This window comes from Coturnix japonica, chromosome 13 (genome assembly GCF_001577835.2).
Source record: "Coturnix japonica isolate 7356 chromosome 13, Coturnix japonica 2.1, whole genome shotgun sequence".
Taxonomy (NCBI): Eukaryota; Metazoa; Chordata; class Aves; order Galliformes; family Phasianidae; genus Coturnix; species Coturnix japonica.
The window spans coordinates 6,570,070-6,583,709 of record NC_029528.1 but is presented as its reverse complement, the minus strand read 5'-3'; the positions used below and the strand labels follow the sequence as shown (position 1 = coordinate 6,583,709).

The following is a 13,640-nucleotide window of genomic DNA, read 5'->3' as shown; positions in this document are numbered from 1 at the left end:
TAGTAGAACTAACATTATGAGAATCAGATAAATACGGAGGCCAGGACTTTGAGTATTGGAAAATAGGATATAAATACAGAGATAGATAAATGCTGTGAGTTTCAATTCCTTGCTTAAGACACATTGGGTGAGCAGCCTTCTGACAGTCTCCTATAAGGCATGTCAAATTTTACATCCAAACTCCTGAAGTGAGAAGATTACTCAAATATTTTTTTAAGTTTTGCTTCTTGAGGTACAATAGTAACATTAACCTGTGCCAACCACAGTAGATCTGCTCGCTTTAGACAAGAGGCTATTGCAGGCACAGCGACATGATTGCGTTAGGGTTTTGAAAAGCTTTTGTTAGTCTACAATCTCATTCATTGGCCCTTTACCATAAGTAATTTAAAGCTTTTTAGGTAACAAATTAGGAGAAAAAAAAATAGCAGATTTCTTGTGATCTCATGTGAACAGCTGGTTTCACTTGCAAATGGCAGAAAATTAATTAAAAAATTGTTAAGGAATTGCTCTCAAATGACTCATAACTATTTTCATATGATGGAGATCATAAGAAGTAATAAGGAAGAGAACTGCTATTCTAGCATTTGTATTCATTTTGCTGTAATTAAACTCATTCATGTAGAATGTAAAAAAACTGAAATATTATTATTATTCTAGGTACTGCAGCTGTCACTGTCTTTGATTTAATAAATACTGTTGACAATAAACTTACACCCTTAGGGTGAACCTGCAGGATGGAAGAAAGCTAGAAGATTTAACATGAAGAATTATGAATGTTGAGACTGTACACAAATTTATATTAACACCCATCCAAGCTGGAGAGAGCCCAGTTCTCACTAGACAACACCTGTTTGAGAATGGAAAATGCAGTATCTGCTGGAGAGATTTGAACACTGAATTACCAACTAGAATTAACAAGTTCTGAATCTTCCATATGAACGAAAATCTGTTGCCAGTATGTCTAAAATGAGAAACTGAAATACATCCTCACTGTAAGCACTAGGAGAGCTTTGAGAGTGCCCATAAAACTGTTCTGTTGCGGTGACATCCCACCATTGTTTTTTATCACAGAGTATTCTCTGCTACTGTGTTCACATGTGGACAGAGGAGGAGGATATGTGGAAAACACTGGATACAGATGAGACCTGCTCTCAAATAGAGCAGAGCAAAACTAATTTACTTGGTGCATTTATGAGTGACACTGAATTAATTATAGAGACAAATGAAGACATACATTCAAATGATTTTTCCTAGGGCTGACTTGATGAAAGAATTCAGCAGCTGGGCTTGTAAAAGTAATGCTTAATGAAGTATGGTAAAATATTCTGTAGTATTTTCCATGGTAATATATTCTTTGTAGATGAGAACGTATGGACCAGCCCCAGGGACACCTTGTCATCTCCTTTGTTATACTCAGAATAATCTCCTATTGTTCTGAAGCACAGATGACTTCAATGGTGTGTGTGTGTACTTCTGTGGAACCAAGAGTACATTGTAACCAAGGCACTGGCAAGATTACATGTTTTCCTTGATGTCTCCACTGTGTTTAATTGATCAACGTCAGGGATTATTTTTTCTACTGTAGGAGATAAAGAAATGACATATGAGTAGCAGGTTTTTTGATGAGCAAAATAGTTTTCAGGTTTGTACCTGAAGATTCATTTGGTCTTCGGTACCTCCATAGCTATGTGAACTGCACTTCTCTGGTTCGCCTTGCTACCTCAGAAACACAGTGAAGCTTTAAATGTGGGAATAAGAGAGCACAGAAGATATTACTATCATCTGCACTAGTGCAGCTCTGCTGAAGGGAATAGGTCATATTTGTTAGAAGTAGTTTAAGACATGTTAGCCCATCTAAGTGGTGCCATCCTGTCTTCTGGATGGCTTGACACAGGTAGGATGCTGTAACAGCTGCATGGCTCAAATCAGCAGAAGTGCAATGAGGCTGAATGTTTGGGACTCTTAGGTACGAACCTGAACTGTAAGCTGTTCCTATCAAAACTAAATGTGCAGGGTAGCTTGCTCTCAATAGAAAAGTTATTCCAAGAGAATCTTTAGTAATATAACCAATGGATGAGAAGTGAGGAGTCCTGCTTACAGGCTGATTCTATCTGTGGTAGCTTGTGCACTTACACCTCCAGTCATGTTATCCTATAATAATATGAGTAAATAAATGCGCTAGTGATCAAAAATCTATGAATGAAATATGTGGTATGTGCACCAGCCATTCCCTAATGTCTTACAGGCATTGAGCACATACTCTTTATTTTAGCACTGTGAATGACAAGAATTGGTAGTGTTAAACTGTTCTTTTTCTTATTACTGTTCTGTGAAAACTAGCATCTGGATAAAGACTGCATTCTTATTTCTCATAGGCATTCCAGCACTTGTCATATATTTCTTATTATTGCAAGTTGAATTTTGAATCAGTAGCCAATTGATGGTTACAGATCTTACCTGAATCCACATTTAAGCATCCATTCTTACAGCAGAATTATACTGCAGCAGAACATCCCCAAGCTTTAGAAGAGTCTACAATATGTACGGGGTTAACAGGAAGGCAGTAGGCCCTATTTACGCATAGTGCAGGAGTTGCCAGAGCAGCAGAAATACTGTTTTCTTTCAATGATGAATATGTTCAATAAAAGTGTGGCATCTGCTGCCAGTTTTCATTAACAAATAAATGAAAAACAAACCCGCGTGCTAGGCAGGGTGTCTGGGGACAGCTTAAACAGGACCAAGCTGCTTTAGATTTCAGCTATTTTCTTTAGGACAACAGTGTGGAGCACTTTCTTGTTTATAGGATAAACACAAGGGATTGAGGCGATCTGTGTTAGCACACAGGAGTGGTTGCTAACCCATAACATTGTGCAGAATGCAAAAATTCCACAGCATGCTCCCTCAGGAGTCGCAGGCTATAATCTTCTTGCATGTTGGTTTCAGTGTAAACAACAGTTAAATCATCAGAACAGACAAACTGCCAGTAAAACTTTGAATAAAGTATTAGTTCATTTTCTTTCCTTTATAATCCAAGTTCAGCAGGCTCAGAGCTCAGTCTCTATCAGTTCAAAGGATATGTGGTATTTCATACCACTACAGTAGCCTCATTTCTTATGAAAACAGGGTTTATTTGATCGTGGTGTCTCTCTCTTCTACATTTTGTCTTTTTCAGTTCTGAATTTTATTGTTTAGTTCAACCTTTAGGAGAGAGGAGAAAGTTGTGTACAACAGTGTCTCTTTGTAGTTGCAATGCTTCCATCCAGACATCACAAGATCTGGACTGCAGAGAAACACTGTGGGTACACCATCCCCATACAGGGTTGTGATCAACAATTTCTGGCTGAGGTCAGTTCATAACATTGTAAGAAGCTGATCTTTCTCAGCACTGGTATTGCCAAAACTGTATTCTTGAAAGTCTGATAGCAGTAACCCAAGGAGATTAATGGGCTGGAACTGGCTTTGCATTTGTGACAAGAACTGAATCAATTTCAAGATCTGTACCACCTAGAGTCTTGCTTTCAGCACTAATAGATAGTTTTAGGCATTTCCGCATGAAAATTGTTTTCTTTTAGAGAGCATTTGCCACAATAATATGATTGTAGACACACTGAAGCCTAACAACCTCCAGAGCCATCTGCATGTTTCTAAAATACAACTGATTAATTCATATTGGAATACATTACAGAGTGGCAAAATCATTTCAGTACCTGAAAACAAATGATATCATATCGCAAACTAAGAAAGACAGCAGAGTGATCCTTTAGAGGTTGTATGATGAGGGACAGTGATGGCTTGGCAACCTAATGTATTTGTTCTAAAACCTGATGAGTACTCTGAGCTTAATGGCAATTCAGAGGAACCAATTGTACCTTCAACTGTACTTGTGATCTATGCTGATACCAAGGCAACCTTCCCTATAAATGTTAGATAGGAGACCAATTCATCTGTACTGCTGTTCCCATAAAATCAGCCTCTCTTAATTATTATCTCTGCAAAGAGGGAAGTGTCTCCAAGTAGAAGAGAGCAAGCTAGATTTCAACCATCACAGTCTAAGAAAACACCCACAATGTGTGCTTACCAAATAGATGGGATTGGATTTACAATTTTCCACAGTGTGACATTAGTGCTTAGTACAAATTTATACCCATGTTATTTGTATGATCACATACTGAAGAGAATTTCATGTTACTGAGAGCAGAACCTAGTCCTTAGTCATGAGTTGCTATAAATATCATCGTCTTGCAAATGTGATTATTTGCTGATGATCAGACATCCCTCTATACTTCCATTGCATTGCACCTTCTGATCTCATATTCTTTCTGTCGTGATTAAGTTCCCTGTCTGGCATGACTCATCAGTCTATCCAGGTATGTACAGAGTGTGCTGTGCAGGATGGTGCATTGAGCAGGTGTGGCGAAGGACAGGGCAGTTCAACTAAAAGGAAATTGAAATGTATTTTAAAAGAGAATGTACAAATACTTCAGTGTTTGATTTCCAGGGTGGTGATTAATTGTGAACTGTGAGATAAGAACATACAGGGCAAATAAGTGCAATAGCCGTTTGTTATATCATGTAGTAGATTCACCTCTGGTTTAAGCTGGCTTTTGGTGGTATGAACCAGAACTCAGGGACTCTGACAGTGTGAAGTGAAAGCCTGAACTCCCTCTCTCTGGTGAATTCTTGGGGCTGGTTACCTGGACAGTGAGCCCACTGATCTCAGCAGCCCATGCTGGCTGAGATTTTCTGGAACTCTGTGAGGGATTAAAAATGTTATTCCTGTTAGGTATGGTGGTGAAAAATTAAGATATAGTCTGCCTACCTGAAAGTGTAAACTGCAACCATTCTAAATCCATTCCTACTCATTTACCTGTATTTGCTTATGTTACAGAGTAAATCCTGGTTTGATTATGCACTCTGGGTTAGGGAATACTGAATCACTGTATTGAACCCCTGAACTCAAATGTTGGTACTGTGATCTGCACGCTCGGATGTTTCAACGTGCCATTACGTTTTCTCCAGGTTGCACCTGAGCTGGGCAAAATTCCTAAAGAAACCTGGAGCTTTCACCTCTTTCCCTTGGATTTATGAAATCGTTGTATGCTTTGGTACAACTTGCAGTCCCAGCTAAAAGCAGTAAAATTTGCTGTGTTCCAGGTCATAAATTGGGGTGAGATGGCAGTGCTGTGTGATGAGGCTTGCACAATACTTGCAGACCTTATACCCAGCTCAGGGTTTTGCTATTAATTCTCACTTCCACAAACACAAAATTCACATCTTGTTCTTTTTCCCGTTCCCTGCCTCAACCAGAATCCTCTTTCTAGACAATACAAAATACATTGAGAGTAACACGGTGAAGCAGGATCATCTCTGACATAAGGCTCGTGTTTCCCCCTTGCCCTGTGCCTCACACCACTAGAAAATGAAATGGGTTCCTGGCCTGAGCGTTCCTGCTGTTATCTAACTCTCACTGTATTTCATGTCAATTATTAACATCAGCAATGATAGAAATCTTAACACATGTTAGGAAACAGGACTCCAGCATCATTTTTGTAACTCTGTATTTTGCCTTATGATCTTGCTTTGTTTTGTGCCTACCTTTCTCCATCTCCTTTCCAACGTGTTCTCGTAACTGGACTCTTTGGGGTTGACTGACTGTTTTCTGTTTTCAGACTTTGGAGGACAGGGTACAAAAGCTTTTTCACTCTCCAGCCAGATATGCTGTTCATTATAAATAAGCCTTTTATTTATTAGTTAATTGTTCCACGACGATTTTAACAGAAGCTGACACCAGATTTTGCTGAACATTTGGATCACAGCATGTTTATATATATTTGGGAAGAAACATAAGATCTACGTAAATGTGAACAGCTTTACTTGTTGGCTCATTTAATTCTTTTCTGGTGAATTTTAGACCTAGGGATGCTGATTTTCTCAAGATAATAAGTAATGCAATGGAAAATCTGCTAACAAAGTGAGTGCTCCAGTTACATAAACTCAGGGTTGAGGGGGGGGGATGTATATTCCAGGCACTTGGAATGAAACATGAACACAAGGGCCTGTCTGGCTATGCTCTACTTACAGGCTGTCTTTGAAACAGCACAAGCTGACCGGAAAGTACTTATGGCTTTCCAGTTGAGAAGGCTCAGTGTGTATCCAGTCCCCAGAAAACACTAATCTCAGTATAACATGTGCACTGGGATGGAGGAAAATGAAACTAGAGCTGTGTCTTTCTGCTCTTTCTTTTCAGGTGACGTAGTTTTAAGCTTTGACATCTGGCAAGTGTCAAAGCAGATTTCTATCTGCTTTAGCATTCTCTAGGGTTGGGTCTTGGGGTCTGATATTCAAGGAACCAAAACGTGCCTCTTGATGCTCTCTGTCCCTGCTTTGTCAAACATAAAACATACCCTGAATCTCACCAATGAGTTTAGTGTATCGGAAGTCAGCTGGTGCAAACAAAATGTCCTTTGGTTCGAGAATGACATTGGTGTTAGAAAACAGTTTGGAGTTTGTGATGTACTGCAATTGTGAGAAAAATACTGAGAAGCAGAGCAGGGGCTGTACCTGCAGCTAACAGCTCAGTTTATTGTTCATGCAAGTCTACAGAGTACGTTTCAATGTTGTCATCCCTAACCCACCCATGCTATGAAATACATATGTGGTGTCATGAGGAATTTCCCATAGATCTCAAGAAATTTTAAGGCTCCTACAGACTGTTCATCTGGAATATAATTTTATCTATCATCCATGCTCAAGGAAGGAATTTAAAAGGGGAGCAGGCAGAGAGAAGGCCCACTGGGGTGATCAAGGGCTGGGAGTGCTTGGCCATAGCACTGAGGTCAAAAACACATTTAATTAAGCTGAAGCAAGCAGATCATGTTGGCACAGGAACCAAAACATAAATTGGCTAAGAATAACTCTGCAACAGAATTTTACTTAAGGTTCTTTAGAGCAGAGAAATTCTGAAGCAGTCTTCCAAATGAAGTAGTGACAGGGAAAATGATCTTATTTCGAGATGGAGTGTAATATTTCTATGAAAGGGTGATATGACGTAGTGCCATACAAGGCAATTGTATTCAAATAGTCATGAGGTCAGTTTGCAATTAGTGTTGCTGTAAGCCTAAATTTCTTTGTACCATTTGAAAACCTGAGCAGAATTATAACCAATTGCTGCCAAGAATTTCGCTATTGCAGACCCCACAAACTATGAAAATTTTGAACTAGTTGCTCACTGTGGATGTTGATTAAATATGGATAAGCAGCAATGTGGCTGCAACAGCATATGGGACTTAAATTTGTAACCCTGCATCATCTGCTACTGAATGTCACGAGGTTCTTCGTGAACAAGAGTGAAACAGGGAGGCTAACATTACTGCCATCAGCTTCTCTCATTTTTTTTTTCTTATTTATTTATGATACTGCTTACAGTGATCGTAATTATGTGCTTAGAGGGTGAACAGGGTGCAGAGTGTAGTCAGTGTGCAGATGACATTGAGTTGGAAGGAAGTGTTAGTCTGCTGGGGAGTAGGAAAGCCCTAATCCAGAGGGATCTGAACAGTTTGGATCAATGGGATGAGGCCAGTTGTGTGAGCTTTAATGAGACCAAGTGCTGAGTCTTGCATTTTGGTTACAAAACCCCTATCCATTGCTACAGGCTTGAGGCAGAGTGGCTGGAAAAAACCTTAACAATTCTGTGATTCTATTGTTAGGCACTGAAGAAGCTGTGGATGACCCTGGAAGTGTTCAAGGCCAGGTTGCTTGGCATTCTGGGCAACCTCATCTGATGGGAGTTGTCCCCATGGCAGAAGAGCTGGAACTAGGTGGCTTTTAAGGCCCTTTACACCCAATGATTCTACCATACTCTGCCATGACAGCCTGCTGTTTGTTAAAGCATTATTACCGTTGTAGAAAGTGATTCATTAAATACTATGCTGCCCTCTTCAGGATGTATAATATATGTTCTGAGCTTGGGGTTTTTTATTGCTGCAGAGAAAAAGATATTTTGATAATATCTGGTTTCTGTGAAAATAAGCAGATTAGACATGACCATTTCAAAGCAGTCTTTGTGTTTTAGATATCAAAAAGGAACTGGGCATGTTTCCTTGCCAATCAATGTCTTAATTTCTCCACCTTAACTCAGACTATTCCAAGGATCATGTGCAAAAGTGCCAGTGGTTAGGGGTAGAGTCTGATATGGTTGTTGGGTTGCATTCTCTGTTTGGATTTGAACACAGTAATAATTGGCAGCAATGGGAGGAATCATGCTTCTTGTACTTTGGTATTGGCCAACAGTCCTGCAAGAGTTTGATCTTGCAAGTCAATAGTGATAGAGCAAATAGTGACTGCTGTGGTGTCTGGTGCTGCAGTTTTGCTCCCTGAAAGTTTCTTCCACTTATGTAAGGTGTCTGATTAGAAATAGTTGCTTAAGTGAATTAAATGTGTCTACATTGACTGAATGAGGAATTCTGGCAGTTAGAATAGGGCTGCCATGCAAAGTTTAAGCATGGAGGAGGAAGACGCTGTGTGCCAGAAATCCCCTTTGACAGCTTTTTAAAAACCAAATGAAACAAACAAAAAACAGACAAAAACAATCACAAAACCAAAAACAAATGCAGAGTTACTACAGATGCTTTGTGTAATAGTTTCTCTTATATTAATTGCTTAACATGAGACTAGGTGGTGAATGGTGGGGATGCAGAGCAGTGCAGTAGGCTGCCTAATTGCTCATTTTTCATTTCTTGCTCTGGGAATTGATTTATAGTACAGTGTGTCCATCAGAGATAAACAGAAAGGAAGAAAAAGGTCCCATGTGTTCCTGCACTGCTGTAAGGCTTGGATTTGACATGACAGGAGAAGATGTTTCAGCCATCTGTCTTACCTCCTGCTCCACAGTGCCTGTGCCATTCTGAGGGGTTCCAGGAGAAGGTGAATAACAGCAGCTAGAAGCAGAAATATGCTGGGAGTGACTTCTAGTGGCAGAAAGTTTGGCAGAGCTCTTACTGCCTAAACTGGAGGCAAAGGTTTCCTTTTATTCATCTAGTTTTAGGATATGTACTGCCTGTCCCTAAAGGTTGATTTCAAGCCTCAGCTGTGTTAATATGATTGAAGCTCATTTAGTGACTTATTTCAGGCTAACTGCCGTGCTTGGCAGGCAACAATTTGTTGGCCGTGGGGGGTAGGGGGAATTACTGACGGTTGAAATAATGTGCCAAAGTGAGTACTGCATTATAAATTTCCATTCCAGCTGCTCATAAAGAAATCATAGGTCCTGCACTCCATCTCATGTCAAACTACCATGATTAAAAGTTAACAGTTGTACTTCACTGAGCAAGTGCCCATGGAATGGCTGATGGTAATGCTCCTCAAAAGCACCCCTAGTACAGGGAGTAGTATTACTAAGCACAGGAGAAGTAGTTATTCTTGATATCATCTGAAACTCCTTTGACTATTTGACAAAGGAAAATCAACGCTCTTATTTGGTATCTTCTAACATACCTGAAAATAACAATAGTTTGGGGACTTTTTTTTTTCAAAGGTAGATATAAATGCTTTTTAGTCAGTCTCTCAGTATGCAAAAATTTCAAGGCCTCGAGAACTTTGCTTCCCTATATATATTCATGTTTTCTTGCATTTTCTCTATGATAATCTGCACATTTTAATGATTAAATGCCTCTACAAATAAGAAGAATTGGAATAAAACTGAACAACAGAGCCTGCAGTTGACTATGAAAAAGAACTTCCTTTTTCACACTTTGTGTGGTTGAAAGCCACACATTAATTTAAAATACATATTTTCAGATCAGGAAATGCATTGTAACCATTACTAGCAACTATGGGGGAGGGTGGGGGGAAATAAGAAAAGAAAAAAGGAAAAGAAAGAAAAAGCTTTTTCTTCACGAATACAATAATGTACTTAGAAATGATTTGAGAAGCAGGACTGTTGACACAAAAAATGTGAAACTGAATCCTATTTACTGACTGTCATTTCTGACAGATGAAACTTTTTCATGTGGAGAGAACTTAACTGAGAAAATCCTCTTTCCTTACAGTAATTCACAGTAGATAGGCTTTCTTTCTCGAGGCAGTATAGCTCTTCAGCTTCTTTCTTGCCTGACATAACGTGCCTCTTCAATTGCACTGTGCATTACTTCATAGAGACCTGCAAACAGAAAATACTGTCATATATCCTCCTGCCCTGGGGTATCAATGCTCAACTGTGGCCAAAAAAATACTGAATAGGGAAAAGACTTCCACTGCCTCCCAATCTCTTTTGTCATTTTGCTGCCATATGTTCCTTTTTTTAGAGGCATATTTGTTGGAGAAGAGAATAGGAGATAAAAACAAAAGGAAACTAAGGGGGCATTAAAGTTGTTCATCGCTTTTGCTTGATATCACTTTGTCAGAGGAGAAGATGGGGCATATAGTGGACGTAAAAGTCCACACTGCTTAAAACAGACTCAAAAGGCCGCCCTGAAACTAGCAACTAAATTCCTGATGCTGATAATAAGTAAAAGGCAAAAAGCAAAATGCCACACAAACAAACCAAGAGGGTTTGCTGATGGTTGACCATATCTGTAAGTACAGAGCAACACCAGGATGCTCACTGTCCACTGAAGTGTAATGAATGCTTCAGAACACTTGATTAGCGTGTCGTGATAGGGAAGTGGTAGCATAGGCTTGGAAATGCACACCATAAACTGCTGGAGCTGTTTTGCTCTGGCACAGGGTACTGTTCAGTATAACAGAATAAATACTATCTGGGATAAAAATGGCCCTTTTGATATCCTCACAGGGATGGGATCTCTAGGGAAAGGGTGACTACCCAATACATCTCACGTTCAAAAACTGTTGTAGAGCTGATACTGAGATTCATGCACATTCCATATTTACTTTATTGATTTCTGGAAGTTCATGGAAGGTGATAGCATCGATTCCCTTCTTTTTCTTTCATTGCTGTCAAATTAACATTAAACAGGGATGATATTCATGAATGCTTCATTTTAATTTCTGCTGCAGTCCTGATGAAATGTCTGACTTGTGAAAGCTAAGCATGCACAGGTATTTAAGCAAGAGCTTTAAATTATCTGTATATTTGTGCATTATATTTCATCCATTTTATTCTGCTGTCCTCTATCTGTCTCTTATTTTCCTGGACTAACGTGTCACAGCCTTAAGTATTATCAGGAGTGCTCAAGCCTTTGTATGTTGTAGAAATACGCATCAGTAAACAAAAGCAGCAGCTGTGAACTCTGCATCTACACACTATGCTGTTTTATATGCTACTTTTTAAAGCAAAATTATACCTAACATGCAGTTCAAAAGCTAGCTCAGATTCATTTTGCCTGAAGACATATGACCTTGAACTCGGACATGGATTTCGGGCAAAACAAGGTAGGTCTGGAAGACTGAGGAAGGAGGAAATGACTTTGATGATTCAGGAAGGACACTTGCTGGTGGTTCAGAGAGTACACATGGTCATTCAGGAAGAGTCTGTTCTTACCTGAACCAGTACTGAGCAAGATGGGAGGCAAAGGTCTATTATTAAAGATGCTGGCCAAAGTGCATTTTCTTCAAAGACTTGCATATTCTTTTGTTTTCTAAATTATAAATAAGACCTGTTTTCTATCTTTGCTTTTTGGTGTCCAAAGTAGAAAAATGCATCAGAATATAAAACAAATTGACTGTCGAGTATTATTGTATTATTTCCTAGTAATAAATTGTTTCTGCCCAAGAATGAGAAGAACGTAAACAAGAAATTTGAGCCAAATATGTTTTTGATGAAATTTTACACTAAGGTTCTGTGAGAGCAAAATTCTAATTTTCAGGACAAGCTCCTGCTAAAGTACACGTGTATGAAGATGGATGCAACTGAAATGAATAAATAATGCAGCTTGAGCAGATTGAACCACATTTATCTGGGCTTGTCACAGGTTTTGGACGTTTTATTGATAGCAGAAGTATTTATAGATATTGCATGTTTTTTATCAGCCAGTATAATGTATTTTACATCATTAAGGTAATCTTTAGGTAAGTGCAATTAATAATAGTACTGAGATACACAGTTTGTCATCTCAAACTCGGTGTCTGGGCAGTGGGTCACTATTTTCTTTTGTTTCATTCTGCTGCTTTAAATATATTTTTTTCTTAAGTGGCACAATTCCAGCTCTTTCTGATATCCAGAGTTTAGTTCTGTTGATTTATATGTAGGTTGGGTACTCTTTCTCTTGGGGTAATTGGGATGAAAGATGACATATATAGCGAATAGAAAGTGCTGTATGTTCTCCCTTAATCTGTCATGGGCATATTCCTATTAAAGAAGGAAGTTCCTGAGGATTTTAACTTCTTTCTTTAACCACAAGCAGAAGATACCAAGAATGAAAAATATCTGCACAATTCAAAATAGATTGTCTTTGAAAGAAGTTTCTGTCTCATGGAGGTAATTAGAAACAGTTGGGAAGATATTGCATAATCTTTCCATATAGCTTCCTATTTTTTCGTACCACACTGAGATGAGTTATATGGATTCCCACATATATATATATGTATGTATGAATGTGCATATATGAAACTGGAAAATGTGAAGCGTAGCTTTGCTCTGAAAATGGCTGCAGATTGTACTTTCTTATCACTTTGGTCTTCATGCTGTGCGTATTCACAGCTTCTTACTTTAGTTGCAGAATAAAGATTACAGAAATATTGCTAACATCAGTCACACTGATCCAATGCAGATAAAAATTAGAGAGCTGGATTTGTTTTCCATTACATCAGCTGCATTTCCTACAGGATTGACTATGGTGACATGTAAGCAAAGAGCCTTTCATTGGCACAGAGGTGCAATAGGAGTCACTGTGACTTGCAGGTCTGTTCTGGTGCTGGCAGTGTCAAGGTCATTAGATGGAAAATTAGGGGTCAAGTGCATGCGATATCATAGTAGTGATCGTTTATGCTCTTTAAAGACACCGTTTTAAACAGAAAATGCTTGAAGTGGTAAAAGAATATGAAACTTGATGTATTATCACATTATGAAATATAAGGCTTACATGCTACTTTTCTCTTTCCTTATAATGGCCTCTCCATACAATTTTCCCTCTGTGTTTATGAGTCAGGCTTGGCTCAGGTGTGCTGAAGAAAATGTAGTTTTCCTTAATTAGTAGGTATCTATCTAATTATAATTTTAATTCAGTATATGCAGTCCTGTCGATAATTCACCATACAAGTTGGCCTATTCATTTTTTTTGACAAAGTAGAACCTATTTAAAGTAAAAGCTTATCAGTTAAGAACTTTCTGCATAACACAGTTGTTCAAGCTTCATTAGAAATAAGTTTTTAAATTAAAGTTTTAAATCTTAAAATTTAAATCCTCAAACATACCTATCGAATACTAGATCATGACAAAACACCATCTGTATGTGACTTGAAGGACATGGCAAAGAACAGGCTTTTAGGTTGTTTTGGTAACAAGCATATCAGCAGCAATGGCCAAACAGGACAGTTTGAACTTATAAACATTACATCAGAACTGTTGCTACAGATAACATGTTTGCTAAACTTCTCAAAATGAGCTGATGCCACAAGTCATCTCCATGTGATCAGCACTAGGACCATTTCCTGCTAAGACTGGATAGCGGACTGGTATGGTACTG

General features: G+C 38.7%; 1 long non-coding RNA gene across 4 annotated transcripts in view; it reads right to left on the bottom strand.

The window, feature by feature from the left end:
* The window catches only part of LOC107320226, a 30,243-nt gene that overhangs the window by 14,068 nt on the left and 2,535 nt on the right, over positions 1 to 13,640 (bottom strand). For all 4 annotated transcript variants that reach the window (XR_004308887.1, XR_001558175.2, XR_001558174.2 and 1 more), the window contains exons 2-3: positions 10,045 to 10,156; positions 8,876 to 8,936 (exon numbers count right to left, since the gene is read on the bottom strand). This is a non-coding gene — a long non-coding RNA (uncharacterized LOC107320226). The remainder of the gene's footprint in view (positions 1 to 8,875; positions 8,937 to 10,044; positions 10,157 to 13,640) is intronic.